The sequence below is a fragment of the Carcharhinus amblyrhynchos genome, chromosome 20 (genome assembly GCF_965287045.1).
Source record: "Carcharhinus amblyrhynchos chromosome 20, sCarAmb.v2.hapA, whole genome shotgun sequence".
NCBI lineage: Eukaryota > Metazoa > Chordata > Chondrichthyes > Carcharhiniformes > Carcharhinidae > Carcharhinus > Carcharhinus amblyrhynchos.
In genome coordinates, this window is record NC_137343.1 from 43,076,434 (window position 1) to 43,089,844 (window position 13,411).

At 45.0% G+C, this 13,411-nt stretch overlaps 1 protein-coding gene across 4 annotated transcripts in view; it reads right to left on the reverse strand.

Annotated features, from left to right (window-relative positions):
• Positions 1 to 13,411, reverse strand: part of osbp2b (oxysterol binding protein 2b) — a 354,770-nt gene that overhangs the window by 327,023 nt on the left and 14,336 nt on the right. The gene's annotated exons all lie outside the window — the stretch shown is intronic.

Consider the following 13,411-nt stretch of genomic DNA (forward strand, 5'->3'; position numbering starts at 1 on the left):
TCACTCAGCCCCTCGAGCCTGCTCCGCTATTCAACAAGGTCATGGCTGATATGACTGAACTGGAAATTTGCGCTTTCCTCCCGCTTTTCTGCTTCCAAACTTACTTCAAACTTATATCTAACTTATATCCAGCTCTGATGAAGGGTCATCAACCTGAAACATACAACTCTGTTTCTCTCCCTCCAGATATCCCCTGACCTGCTGAGTTCTTACAACATACTCTGCGTATTATTCCAGATTGTATACTGTACTGCGGTGTTGCCAATATATAATCTAACGTGTACTGATCTAAAGAGGAATGTGCAGGAGGAGAAGGACTTCACAAATCTCGGAAGATGGCATGACAAGCCAATGAAGCAGTTAAACACATGCACGGGGATGCTTGGCTTTGTAAACAGGGGCATTGAGTACAAAAGCAAGGAAGTCGTGCTAAAATTTTACAAGTCACTCATCAGGCCTCAGCTGGAGTATCGTATGTAATTTTGGGCACCATATTTTAGGAAGAATGCTCAAGGCCTCAAGAGGGTAAAGAGGAGTCCACCAGCGTGATACAGTGAATAAGCAAGTTCAGCTGTGTGGAAAGATTGGAGAAACTGGGATTTTCTCCATCCAATATTCTGGCTAAAAATATGAAAAGCTTTAACTAGACTAGCAATCCTGATCCAAAACTTCACTCGTTTGTCTCTAATGCCTATTCATCTTCTGATTATTTATTGTATTACCAAATATTTTAACCTTTTCCCATCTGTCCACAGGATATGAAAGGGCATACAATAACAGATGTTGGCACTGGATGATTTTAGTTGCGGTACTCCTGTGTCAGGACACTTTTCCTTCTTTGAGTTCTCCCACAGGCTCCCCAGTTGAAACTGACACTGGCAGAGTATTGTCTGTTCAAGTTATCCGTCTGTGTGGAATTCCTCCATATTCTCCCAGTGTCTGCGTGGGTTTCCTCTGGATGCTCCGGTTCCCTCCCACAGTCCAAAGTTGTCCGGGTTAGGTTGATTGGCCATGCTAAATTGACCCTGGTGTCAGGGGGATGGGTTACAGGGATAGAGCCTGGGTGGGATTGTTTTCAGAGCAGGGTCGATGGCCTTCTTCTGCACTGTAGAGATTCAATGATTCAAGATGTTTACATGTTTTAATGCTTTGATCTGTATTATATACCTGTATTAGATGTGCATCCTCTTACGACCCTCTGATTGGTAATCAATTATTAGTGGAGAAGTGTGGGCAGCTCTAACCCTCAAGGAGTCAAGACCTCTCTGGGGTCACCAACCATGCAGCAATACATTCAGTTAGTAAGAGACATGCTAAGAGCATTGGCAATTCTGAATTATTCCTTTGAGTTGAACAACAATTTCAGGTACAATTTTGGTTTTTAAAGACCATTTAGATAGCTACATGGGTATCGAGGGATATGGACCAAATGTGGACAATCGGGATTCGTTAGGGGTTTTAATAAAAAAAAGTGCGGCATGGACAAGTTGGACCAAAGGGCCTGTTTCCATGCTGTGAACCTCTATAACACAATGTATAATTTATCGCTCTTTTAAATTCAGAGGCAAGATTCACATTATGAAGTTCAGGATGAGATCTGTGTAATTAACATTCATTTGCCAATTTAACTTCCATTGCGAAAGAATAGAAGAATGAATCATACTACACAATACTAACCCAGCTTATTTCGAATTAATTCTGTCTTTGAAACATCCTACATTTGAGTACAATGTCAGAGAGCTTTGCCAAAGCAGTAATACAAAGTAGCTTGCTTCTCCGATCATGCTACTATCACAGCCTATTTCTCCCATCATGTTTAGTCTGGCTTCACCGATCACGCTACCATCACATCTCCCATCGTGCTACCCCAACAATGAGAAGAAATTATCCAGCAAATTCCTAAAGTAATCATGGGGCTCTCCTAAAGCTATTGATTCATTAATTCACTCTAAAAGCAACATACAGCGGGCATTTTGTAGCCCTGCGACAGGAATGAAAGAGGCCATAATTTGGGAGAATTGAACTATCTGATACTGGCATGGAGCAGTGATCTGAGCCATTACAAACTCAAGAAAAAAACTGTTAGAAAAGGAATGAGCGAAATGCAGTATGCTGCAGATTAGTGGTGGGAGGGGATTCCCCACTCCACTTTAATAAATGGAGGTGGGCAGAAATAATCCACAACAAATTCACAAAAAAAACAATCAAAAGCTGCGTTTTAAATCAACACAAATTTGTGGACAGAGAATCTTCCGACCATATCTTCATCCACAACACCTCTACCATCGACTGTACTGAGATACACACAATGGAGTTTTCAAATTCACTCACATTTGTGAAATAAATAAAATTCAGCTGGAAGTACTTGCAATAGCAATGGCATAGTGATACTGTCACAGGACAGTAATCCAGAGACCCAGGGTAATGCTCTGGGGATAAATACAAAATACTTCAGATGCTGGAATTTGAAACAACAGAAAAAAGCTGGAAAATCTCCGCAGATCTGACAGTGTCAGTGGAGAGAGAATAGCTATCTAAATTTTTGTGTACAGTTCTGGTCACCCTATTGTAGAAAGGATAGTATTAAACTAGAAAGAGTGCAGAAAAGATTCACTAGGATGCTACCAGGACTTGATCGATTGAGTTATAAAGGAGAGGCTGGATAGACTGGGACTTTTTTCTCTGGAGCGTAGAAGGCTGAGGGGTAATCTTATAGAGGTCTATAAAATAATGAGGGGCATAGATCAGTTAGATAGTCAATATCTTTTCCCAGATGTAGGAGAGTCTAAAATTAGATGGCATAAGTTTAAGGTGAGGGAAGACTTACAAAAAAGTGTCCAGAAAGGCAATTCTTTCCACACAGAGGGTGGTGTGTGTCTGGAACAAGCTGCCAGAGATAGTAGTAGAGGCAGGTACAATATTACCTTTTAAAAAGCATTTAGAAAGTTACATGGGTATGTGGGCCAAATGCAGGCAATTGGGATTAGCTTAGGGGTTTACAAAAAGGGCGGCATGAACAAGTTGGTCCAAAGGGCTTGTTTCCATGCTGTAAACCTCTATGATTCTAATAGAGCCAATGTTGCAAGACTAGATGACCCTTCATCTAGACTTGAAACGGTTCTATTCTCTCTCCACAGGTGCTGTCAGACCTCCTGAGACTTTCCAGCATTTTTCTGTTTTTGTGTGTAATGCTCTGGGGACCCAAGTTCAAATCCCACATGGCAGATGGTGAAATCCTCAATTAAAGAAAAGTCTGAAATTAAAAGTCTAATAATGATCAAACAATTGCTGATTGTCACAAAAATCTCTCTGCCATCCTTACCTGGTCTAGTCTATGTGTGACTCCAGATCCACAGCAAAGTGATTGACTCAATGGCCTAGCAAGCCACATAGTTCAAGGGCAATTAGGGATAGGCAACAAATGCTGGCCCTGCCAGTGATGCCCACATTCCACAAACCAATAAAAAAGAACAAACCTAATCTTCAGCTTACACACACTTTCAAAAAAAAAATCGGCAAAGCAAAATAATGAATGTTTTGATCCTTCAGCGTTGTCCCACCGCACACAAGATCTTTTCAATCACAAAAGTATCTGCTAAAGGACTGTCAGATAGTCATCACGTTTTTGCCATGGCTTCTTCAGCATCAGTCAGAAGGCATAACAGGCAGTTGGAAAGACTCTCCTTCCCAGAAACAGTGTGATTTAGAAGGGGAGTTTAATGGAGTGAAGAGCTTCAGTGATCTAGCATATTGCAGCAGTGTCCCATGCTCTATTACACTGTGTCACTCTCTCTGTTGGGGGTGCCTGTTCAGTCCAGTATATTTTGCACCCATTTATCCAATACAACAGCTAAAAAATTACAGCTTTGATTAAAAATTAAACAAATTCTCTATGTTTGTGCTGGTGTAAACCATTGATGTTATGATTGCACGCTTCTAATATAAAAGGCCAGATGTTGTTCAGACACTACCAATTGGTTTGGTTGATTAATCATTCTCAGGGCAAGGGACCAACCTCACCACTGAATGAGAAGCAGGCTACAAACAGGAATTCTGTGCGGGAAATAGGGCAGCATGGTGGCAAGTGGTTAGCACTGCTGCCTCACAGCGCCAGGGACCTGGGTTTGATTCCCGGCCTCGGGTCACTGTCTGTGTGGGGTTTGCACATTCTCCCAGTGTCTGCATGGGTGAACTTCGGATGCTTTGGTTTCCTCCCACAGTATAAAAGGGGTGCAGTTTAAGTCGATTGGCTGTGTTAAATTACCCATTAGTATCAGGGGGATTAGCAGGGTAAATACGTGGGGATAGGACCTGGGTGAGAGTGTTGTTGGTGTAGGCACGAGGGGCCACATGGCCTCCTTCTATACTATGGGGGCTCTATGATTCTAAACGACATGCGCTAACTGCACCACTGAGCTACCACTCATCCACCCACTGCTTCATAAACTTGATAAAAACAAGGTGCATGAAGCTCGTAGGAGCCAGGCACTTGCTGGGAACCTTATTGTACAAGGCAACCAGCAGTGTTTGTCAGACCACACTTCCGGTTTAAAAATAAAACCCAATCAGAACAACGATGTTGGCCATTTAACAACTAAAATGTGCTTGACCGACAGAACAGAGAGTAACTGGGACCAGTCACGGACATTGAAACCCATTTCAATATATACTTAAAAGTAACTATGAGCATTCAGAGTTCACTGATACTTAGCTGCTTAGACAGCAACTTGTTGCATCAATGTAGTTAACTGGAGTCACAGGTCAACAAGTTATCTCCGAGAAGCTTGCATCAGTGACCCCAGAAGCAGGACACTAGCCAGCAAGTACAGCCAAGCAGCTTCCTCTGCTCTGACACAACTTTCTGTGACACAGATGCAATAGTTTGGAGACTGAACTGGCCTTCAAATCTTTGCAGAATTTTCTCTCCCACCCTCTCCCCCACAAATCCTCAGATTTTCCTGGACTGCACAGTTCAATACTCACACACACGCCCATCACATATCTGTGCAAAGAGCTTAAGCATGAATTACTTCATACAGAGTTACAAAGAAAGAAAGTTACAAATAACAAAGCTAAAAGCAAAATACTGTGGATGCTGGAGTCTGAAACAAAAACAGAAAATGCTGGAAAATCTCAGCAGGTCTGATGGCATCTGCGGGGAGAGAAAAGAGAGTTGGGTCTAGATGACCGGGGTGGGGGGGGAGAGAGAGAGAGACAGAGAGAGACGGAGAGCTAACTCTTAGATGAAGATTTAGTATACCCTTGGTCTAGGATTGGAGGCGAGCAGGGCTAAACAGCTTTCTGGCTGTTCTGGTGTGCAAGTCAACACTCTCCATAAATGACCTGATAGCTTGTGGCGGCAAAGGGAAAAATATGCCAAAGAGTGTCAGTGCCAGAACACAACCCCATTTGACCCCACAGGTGGTAGTGGTTAGCACTGCTGCCTCACAGCGCCAGGGACCGGGGTTCAATTCCGGCCTTGGGTCACTGTCCGTGTGGAGTTGGCACTTTCTCCCCACGTCTGTGTGGGTTTCCTCCAGGTGCTCCAGTTTCCTCCCACAGCCCAAAGATGTGCAGGTTAGGTAGATTAGCCATGATAAATTGACCCTAGCATCAGGGGTTTTGTTTTATAAATGACCTTATCTTGGATTATATTTTTGCTCTCAAAAGCAAAGCAGGAACGCATTGGAGGAAGCAGGAAGTGAGGAAGATCTGCGCGGAGTCTGGATGAACGACGGAGGCCTGGGGGTGGGAGAAGAGAGAGAGAGAGAGAGAGCGCGCTCAGGAAGGCAGGTGCCAATTGCAGGGATTCACTCATCTCCGCAATTGTTTATTCACCCAGGATTTGTGGCATTCCAGACACAAGATGTGCCTGTCCAATGGGTAACAGCCATCCTCATTGGCCTCCGTTGACAGCTGCTTAGAACAGTCTCTGTCTCTCTCAGTACAGACACAAGTTCATTGCCAGATTGAGAGGGGGTCAGCGCGTTACGGGAATAGGGCCTGGGTAGGATTCTGGTTAGTGCAGACTCGATGGGCCGAATGGCCTCTTTCTGCTCTGTAGGGATTCTACGATCATCCCAAAAGCTGCAGCTGTTCTGTCCAAGCTGTGGAAGAGAGTGTGGAATAACAGCAACCTGAGAACAAATCGTGAGTCTACCCAGCCTGCATTCTTAGTGCACTCCCCTCCATAGCAGTGAGGCCCAGACAGCTCCCGTTACGCAGGCACAAAAGGGCTGAACAGTTTCTACCTTCGCTGTCCCGGAAGTATTCTCAGCATCTCTTGGCAGGAAAATCACCAACTTGGGAGGTGCTAAACATGCTAATTCTATCAGCATACACTCGGTTCTCGGCCAACAGCGTCCACTCTGGTTTGGGATTCATCGGATGGCCGCAGCACGGTACTAACTTGCTCATACCAACTCAACACTCATCGGGGGTACATTTCAGCTAACCTCCCCTGCTCCCCAGTCCTGAGTAACATTCCACACCTCCCACCACTCCCCCCCCCGACTTTCTCATTGCAGGTCCAGCTTGAACACCTGGCTTTGATCTCCCACGGCAACAGTGGGCCGTTCTAAAATCATTTCCAGACCACCCACCCACCCAACATCAGCAGTGTCACCAAGACCACCCAGGCTCCAGCTGTGGTGCAGTCCAAACAATTACTCACATGGTCAAGGAGCACTGACTAAACATGAAAGCAGTCTTAAAGAACTCCATCTGGCCACTGGCTTCGTGACTGTCTACTTGTTAAATAAAGCAAATAATCAGGTTGATGTCGGCCACGTCCAAAAAGAATCACAGAATCCCTACAGTGCAGAAGGAGGCCTCAGGGATGTTACAGTCTTTGCCTGTTTAATAATGAATTTTTTTTCTCTCACACAGGCATTTAAGTCCAGCAAGGGGCATGCATGCGGCAGGTTGTAGTGGGCTGCTCTTGGACGTTGCTTCGGGAGTTGCCTATTGCTTCATGTCGTTAGTGTGCTTAAACTGGACCATCTCGAGGGCAACATGACAGCTCAGAGACTATCTCTGTCGCTGTGCGGACACATGGATTTGGGCCTGTGTCTGTGGGAGTTTGCACGTTCTCCCCGTGGTTGCGTGGGTTTCCTCCGGGTACTCCGGTTTCCTCCCACATCCCAAAGATGTGCTTTTAGGCTGATTGATTGGGTACTAAATTATCCCTATATTGGACCTCCCTGATTAGGCGTAGACTAAAATCATGAATAGGTCACTGAGACAGTGGGACGGCGGCGCGGGCTCGTTGGGCCGAAGGGCCTGTTTCCCGTGCTGTGTTGTTCTTTGTTCTTTGTTATTCAACCTATTGAACCTGTACTGACCACAATCCCACCCAGGCCCTATCTCCCTGCATATTTGCCCTGCTAGTCCTCCTGACATTAGGGTCAATTTAGTATGGCCAATTTAACCTAACATTGGACTGTGGGAAGAAACCACAGCATCTGGAAGGAACTCATGCAGACACGGGGAGGATGTGCAAACTCCATACTGACAGTCACTCAAGGCTGGAATTGGACCTGGGTGCCTGGCACTGAGGCAGCAACGCTAACAACTGTGCCACCACGCCGCCCACCTTCTGTGCAGTGAATTGGCCACTGGGTTTGGAGTTCCTGGACTTCCAAACTCCTGTTAAAGGAGCATCTGCAAATGAAATGTGACTGATGGGCACGGCCTCTGGAGGCTGACTGGAAGGCCATTGGATGGACACAGGAGAAACAAAATGCTCAAAATCGGTCAGGAAGAGCGAATCATACATCTTCTCGGCCCACTGTCTTCACCTACAGCAAGGACTGCCAGGTCAGAGTGGAACTCCGGAGTCAACGCTAAACAGGGTTGACGATCACAGTGCAAACCATCACCGTGAGATGGGAGGTAGCCACACTGTTGCAGCACAGTGGTTCACACCGCTGCCTCACAGCGCCAGAACTCCAGGTTCAATTCCTGCCTTGGGTAACTATCTGTGCAGAATCTGCACGTTCTCCTTGTGTTTGCGTGGGTTTCCTCCGGGTTCCTCCCGCAGTCCAAAGATGTGCAGTTAGGTGGATCGGCCTTGCTAAATTCCTGTTAGTGTGCCAAGGTGTGTGGGTTAGGGGAAGTAGTGGGGTAAATATATGGGATTACAGGGATAGGACCTGATTAAGATAAAACTAAAGGTGGGGCATTGGAGGCCTGATGGGCCGAATGGCCTCCTTCTGCACTGTAGGGATTCTATGATTATCTCTGCTCGGGTAATCTCAATGTTTCAATAAAAACGTACCTGCTCTACGCAAATCATACTTCCATTAATGGCCAGATCTCTGTTCTACATCACACTTCCACTCCTTTACCGTACAGAACACAACCACTCAAATGATAGCAGACTGCCTGAGGCAAGGTGCAAACAGAAGCAGCTGGATGCAGGCACTGCTGGAATCCAACAATCTCTTTAAAAATGGGAACATCTAGGTCCTCTGAATACATATCTAGTACAAATAGGATAAGCCCCATAACTTTAGCCATTAAGCCAGAAATTCAGAGCCAACAGCACTGCAAGGCAGAGGAAGTAGCCCAACCCGACTTCTGGTGTAGTTAGACAAAGAAAGGTCCACCTAGTTCACCTTCTATTCACCCAAGCAGTTGTATGACAAATGGCAACTAATCAGAGAAATCAATTGATATCAATTTACTCTCATCAACTTTTACAGATGCACCACAGAAAGTATCCTTTCTGGTTGTATCACAGCTTGGTATGGCTCCTGCTCTGCCCAAGACTGCAAGAAACTACAAGAGGTCGTGACTGAAGCCAAGTCCATCAAGCAAATCAACTACCCATCCATTGACTCCAGCTACACCTCAAGCTGCCTTGGCAAAGCGGCCAGCATAATCAAAGACCCCATGCATCTCAGACATTCTCTCTTCCACTTCTTCCGTCGTGAAAAAAAACAAACAAGAGTCTGAGGTCACATACCAACCGACTCAAGTCCTGCTTCTCCCATCAGACTTTTGAATGGGCCTACCTTGCATTAAGTTCATCTTTCTCTACACCCTAGCTACGACTGTAACACTATATTCTGCACTCTCTCTTTTCCTTCTCTATGAACGGTACGCTTTGTCTGTATAGCACAAGAAACAATACTTTTCATTGTATGCTAATCCATGTGACAACAATAAATCAAATCAGTTAGTCTACAGCAGACCCAGAAATGGTGAACAGTCCAGTTGTGAGGAGTTTTGGGACCATAGGTCAAAAGATACTGGCTCGTTCCAACCATGCTACAGTTATCTCAGGCTTTGTCTCAGTAATTACTCCTCTTTGTATTCCAAAATGATAGCTTCTGATTGTGGTTTAGTGGCTGCAACAAAGTCCGAAACAGAACTGGACAATTTAAATTTAACAGAGCCTACAGTCTCCGCAGCCAAGCCTGATGGGAAACCAGAGCGAAGTTTAAAACAAAGCAATAGGTCAGAGGTGAGTAGCGGCAAGCTTGGACTTACCCTGGAGGCTCGAACAAGAGGTGCTCAGCCCAGACCAAACAAGGACAGGATTTATGTAACCCCCCCCCGATTAGGTCATACTCGCTGGCACCTCAGATTCCCGCCATTATGCTATATGGAAAGAGGTAACGTGCATCAAGAGCACCTGAGGCTGGACATCTAGGAGGTCCCGGAGTCGTCCATATATTGGATCAGCAATCCCATTGGGTGCCGTGACCCCAGTCTGGAAAGCTTATTGGCTGGAAGCCAGAGAATCTTCCAGAAGGGCACAAAGAAGGGGATAAACAGACACTTGGAGGCCACCCCAGCAAAGACTTGACTTGATCTCCTGTAGAGATGGATGAGACCCACCTTCGCAAAGAAGGCCCTGAGCTTGAGAGACAACAGAGCTCAGCAAATCAGACCCATTAGCTCGGTCAAGTCCATCGAAGCGGGTAGTATCAGAAATCTCAGGCAGGTAGTAGAAAGCACTTAGATTATTGTGGGAACTGAGAGTTGGTTTGTACAGAGTTCATACGATAAGGATTGGTTAATAAAGTTGGGGCAACCAAGAACCAACTCTGACTGTTCATCTCACGAGTAAGAGCACCTGGATAAACAGGTTTTAGTGCAAACTGGTCAAAGTGTCCAATTTCCAGACACCATGATCCTACTTCTAACTCACTTGCCTTTGGTGAGCAGCTTTGATGCAGGGAATACTTTTGGAGACAACCTCTAAAACCATTACATCCAAATATGAATCAGAACACCTTGCAGGGACAGTGCACTGGTTCGCTGTCCCACAAAGCAGTACAGCACAATTGTAATCCACAGCTCATCAAGGTCCCGATCCAAGACCCAAAGAGATTTGGCAAGGTACGATCAGAACCATCTTTTACGGCAAGGCCCTAAAGAAAAATTAGATCAGGTCAACTGAGGTGATAGGACACAGTGGCCACTGGGTTGTGTGCCAGTAGATTGATATGACAAAACAGGATTTATTGCTCATCGTGCCTACCACAGTAGCGAATGCTACAGCCCACTGCACACAGAGCACTACAGTCCCTCATAAACAAAGAGTCTGTTGTCTGTCGCTGAGCTCTACAAAGTGTGGGTGGTGCAGAGCACAGCATTCTACTAAAGGCAGACAGACATTCTACATATTCATATTCATTCCCTGCATACAATAACTTACAACGTCAAGAAAGGATATAAACATTGTGCCTTTTCAACAATGAAAAGATTTCATGTCAAATAAGTTAGACCCTCGGAAGTTCCTTATTTAACAACGAGGGATGGGTGAATCCTGTGCAGGGACCTGGAGCTAATGCAGTATTCAAAAAGCTCCCACACTCAAAGTGGAAATTCTATTTTGTGCCCATCTAGCACAGCGTGATAGAATCCAATGCATTGAAAAATGTTACTTCATTAGATGTACGCTCAAAAGTTTGACTTCAAATATCGAACATCAATGTTCTTCAAACATTGGCTACAATTAAAGTTTATTTATTAGTCACATGTTTGCTTATATTAACACTGCAATGAAGTTACTGTGAATATCGTCGCCACATGCCTGTTCAGGTACACTGAGGGAGAATTTAGCATGGCCAATGCACCTAATCAGCATGTCTTTGGATTGGGGGAGGAAACTAGAGAACCTGAAGGAAACCCACGCAGACACGGGGAGAACTTGTAAATTCCACACAGACAGTGACCCAAGCTGGGATTTGAACCTGTACACTGCTGCATTCTGGAGATTTCACTGAAGTCCCCAGATAAAAGTTCAAGACCTTACTTAAAGGATCAGCTCCATTTGCCCTAAAGAACAGAACTCTCCGAAACAGCATCCTACTTAGATCCACCTGCCCACCCTAGTCTCACAACCCCATGCTTTTACCATGGCCAATCCACTTAAACTGCTCAACTTTGGACTGTGGGAGGCATCCAGAAGAAACCCAGGCAGGTACGGGGAGAACATACAGACAGTGACCCATGCCTCTGCAGGATGTTTTAAAAAATGACAATTTGCATTTATGCAGCTAATTTATAAATAGATTATTTTAGGTTCAGAGCTTTAAAAAGGGTAGACACAGAAATAATCAGATTTTATAAAATACATAAGATATAGACACTGTATACACACACACACACACACACACACACACACACACACACACACACACACACACACACACACTTAAGGAAAAGTTAATTTCAACAGCCCTAATTTATCCTCTCACTATCTGTCCAGATTACCGCTTTATAAGCAATGCTTTTTTCATAAGAACATAAGAAATAGGAGCAGGAGTAGGCCATCTAGCCCCTCGAGCCTGCCCCGCCATTCAATAAGGTCATGGCTGATCTGTCGTGTCTCAGTTCCACATTCCCGCCCTCTCCCCATAACCCTTAATCCCCTTGCCTATCAAAAACCTATCAACCCGCATCTTAAAAATATTTAGCAAGCCTCCACCACTTCAACGGGCAGAGAATTCCAGAGATTCACCACCCTTTGAGTGAAGAAGTTCTTCCTCAACTCCGTTCTAAACCGCCCCCCCTTTATCTTGAGGCTGTGCCCTCTAGTCCTACTGTCCTTTCTGAGCGGGAAGAGCCTCTCCACCTCTATCCTATCCATCCCATTCATCATCTTATATGTCTCAATGAGATCGCCCCTCATTCTTCTAAACTCTAACGAGTACAAGCCTAGTTTATTCAGCCTCTCCTCATAGCTCAACCCCCTCAACTCCGGTATCAGCCTAGTAAACCTCCTCTGCACTCCCTCCAAGGCCAAAATATCCTTGCGTAAGTGCGGCGACCAAAACTGCACACAGTACTCCAGCTGCGGCCTCACCAGTGCCCTATACAGCTGCAGCAAGACCTCCCTACTTTTATATTCAATCCCCCTCGCTATGAAGGCCAGCATCCCATTAGCCTTCCTGACCACCTGCTGCACCTGCAGGCTGGGTTTTTGCGACTCATGCACAAGGACCCCGAGGTCCCTCTGCACCGTCGCATGCTGCAGTTTTTCACCACGTAAGTAATAGTCCTTCCTACCATTATTCCTACCATTATTCATTTTTTCCCGACTCCATGGTTTTGATGTGATCCAATTTCTATTTATAATCCACAGCAAATTAGAGATAGGATTAACTCAAAGGGTTAATTTATTTGCACACATTCAAATCCTAGAGGAAGGTCACAACATAGACCCTCTGTGCACACATGTAGTAAAATAGGTACAGAGAAAAGAAAAAATGCGGGTAAAGATCACAAGAAAAAATAATTATTGTTTTACTGGGGTCCAGGGTCAAAGTCAGAAGAGGTATTTCTTCAAAGAAATCAGCAGCCTAAAATCCAATGCTACATAAGAAATGTAGATGGCCTTTGCCTAGCTCTCTTTGAGCACGTTTGTTTTGTGTTTTGCAGCCCACAGGGGTTCATTAGGGTCTCTTCAGAGATAACGAGGTGTGGGTTTCTATGATACTGCAATGGGAACTCTTTTCGTCCAAGGTCACAAACAGCCACTTTAAAAATGACTATTCTACGATAATTTGCTTCTCGTACAGTTAACTTCCGTGATAAGACAGAAACATGGAGAGGAATTGGTCTTGAAGGCAATGGTGTGAAAGTTCCAGTAGAAGCAATGCAGATGGGGCCAGGTATTGCTACCTGGACGGTGCCGCTTTTACGCTGCTGCTTATAGATGGTAAAATGGCAGACTGGGTTTTCAATACAGCAAGGCCATACAACTGGTTCCAGCAATTAGAGGATAATGTTGCAGGAATCCCAACTCTACATTTTTTTTTTAAACAAAGTATGTGTACTTCTTTGTCTGGGTCCAAGTTTGTTAAATGTTCCAACCATTAAGACTTGAAAAGAAAGTTGCATGATTCTTTGTCCTAGCAGATGAATAGAGTCCAGGTGGCCAGGCCTAGCTAAT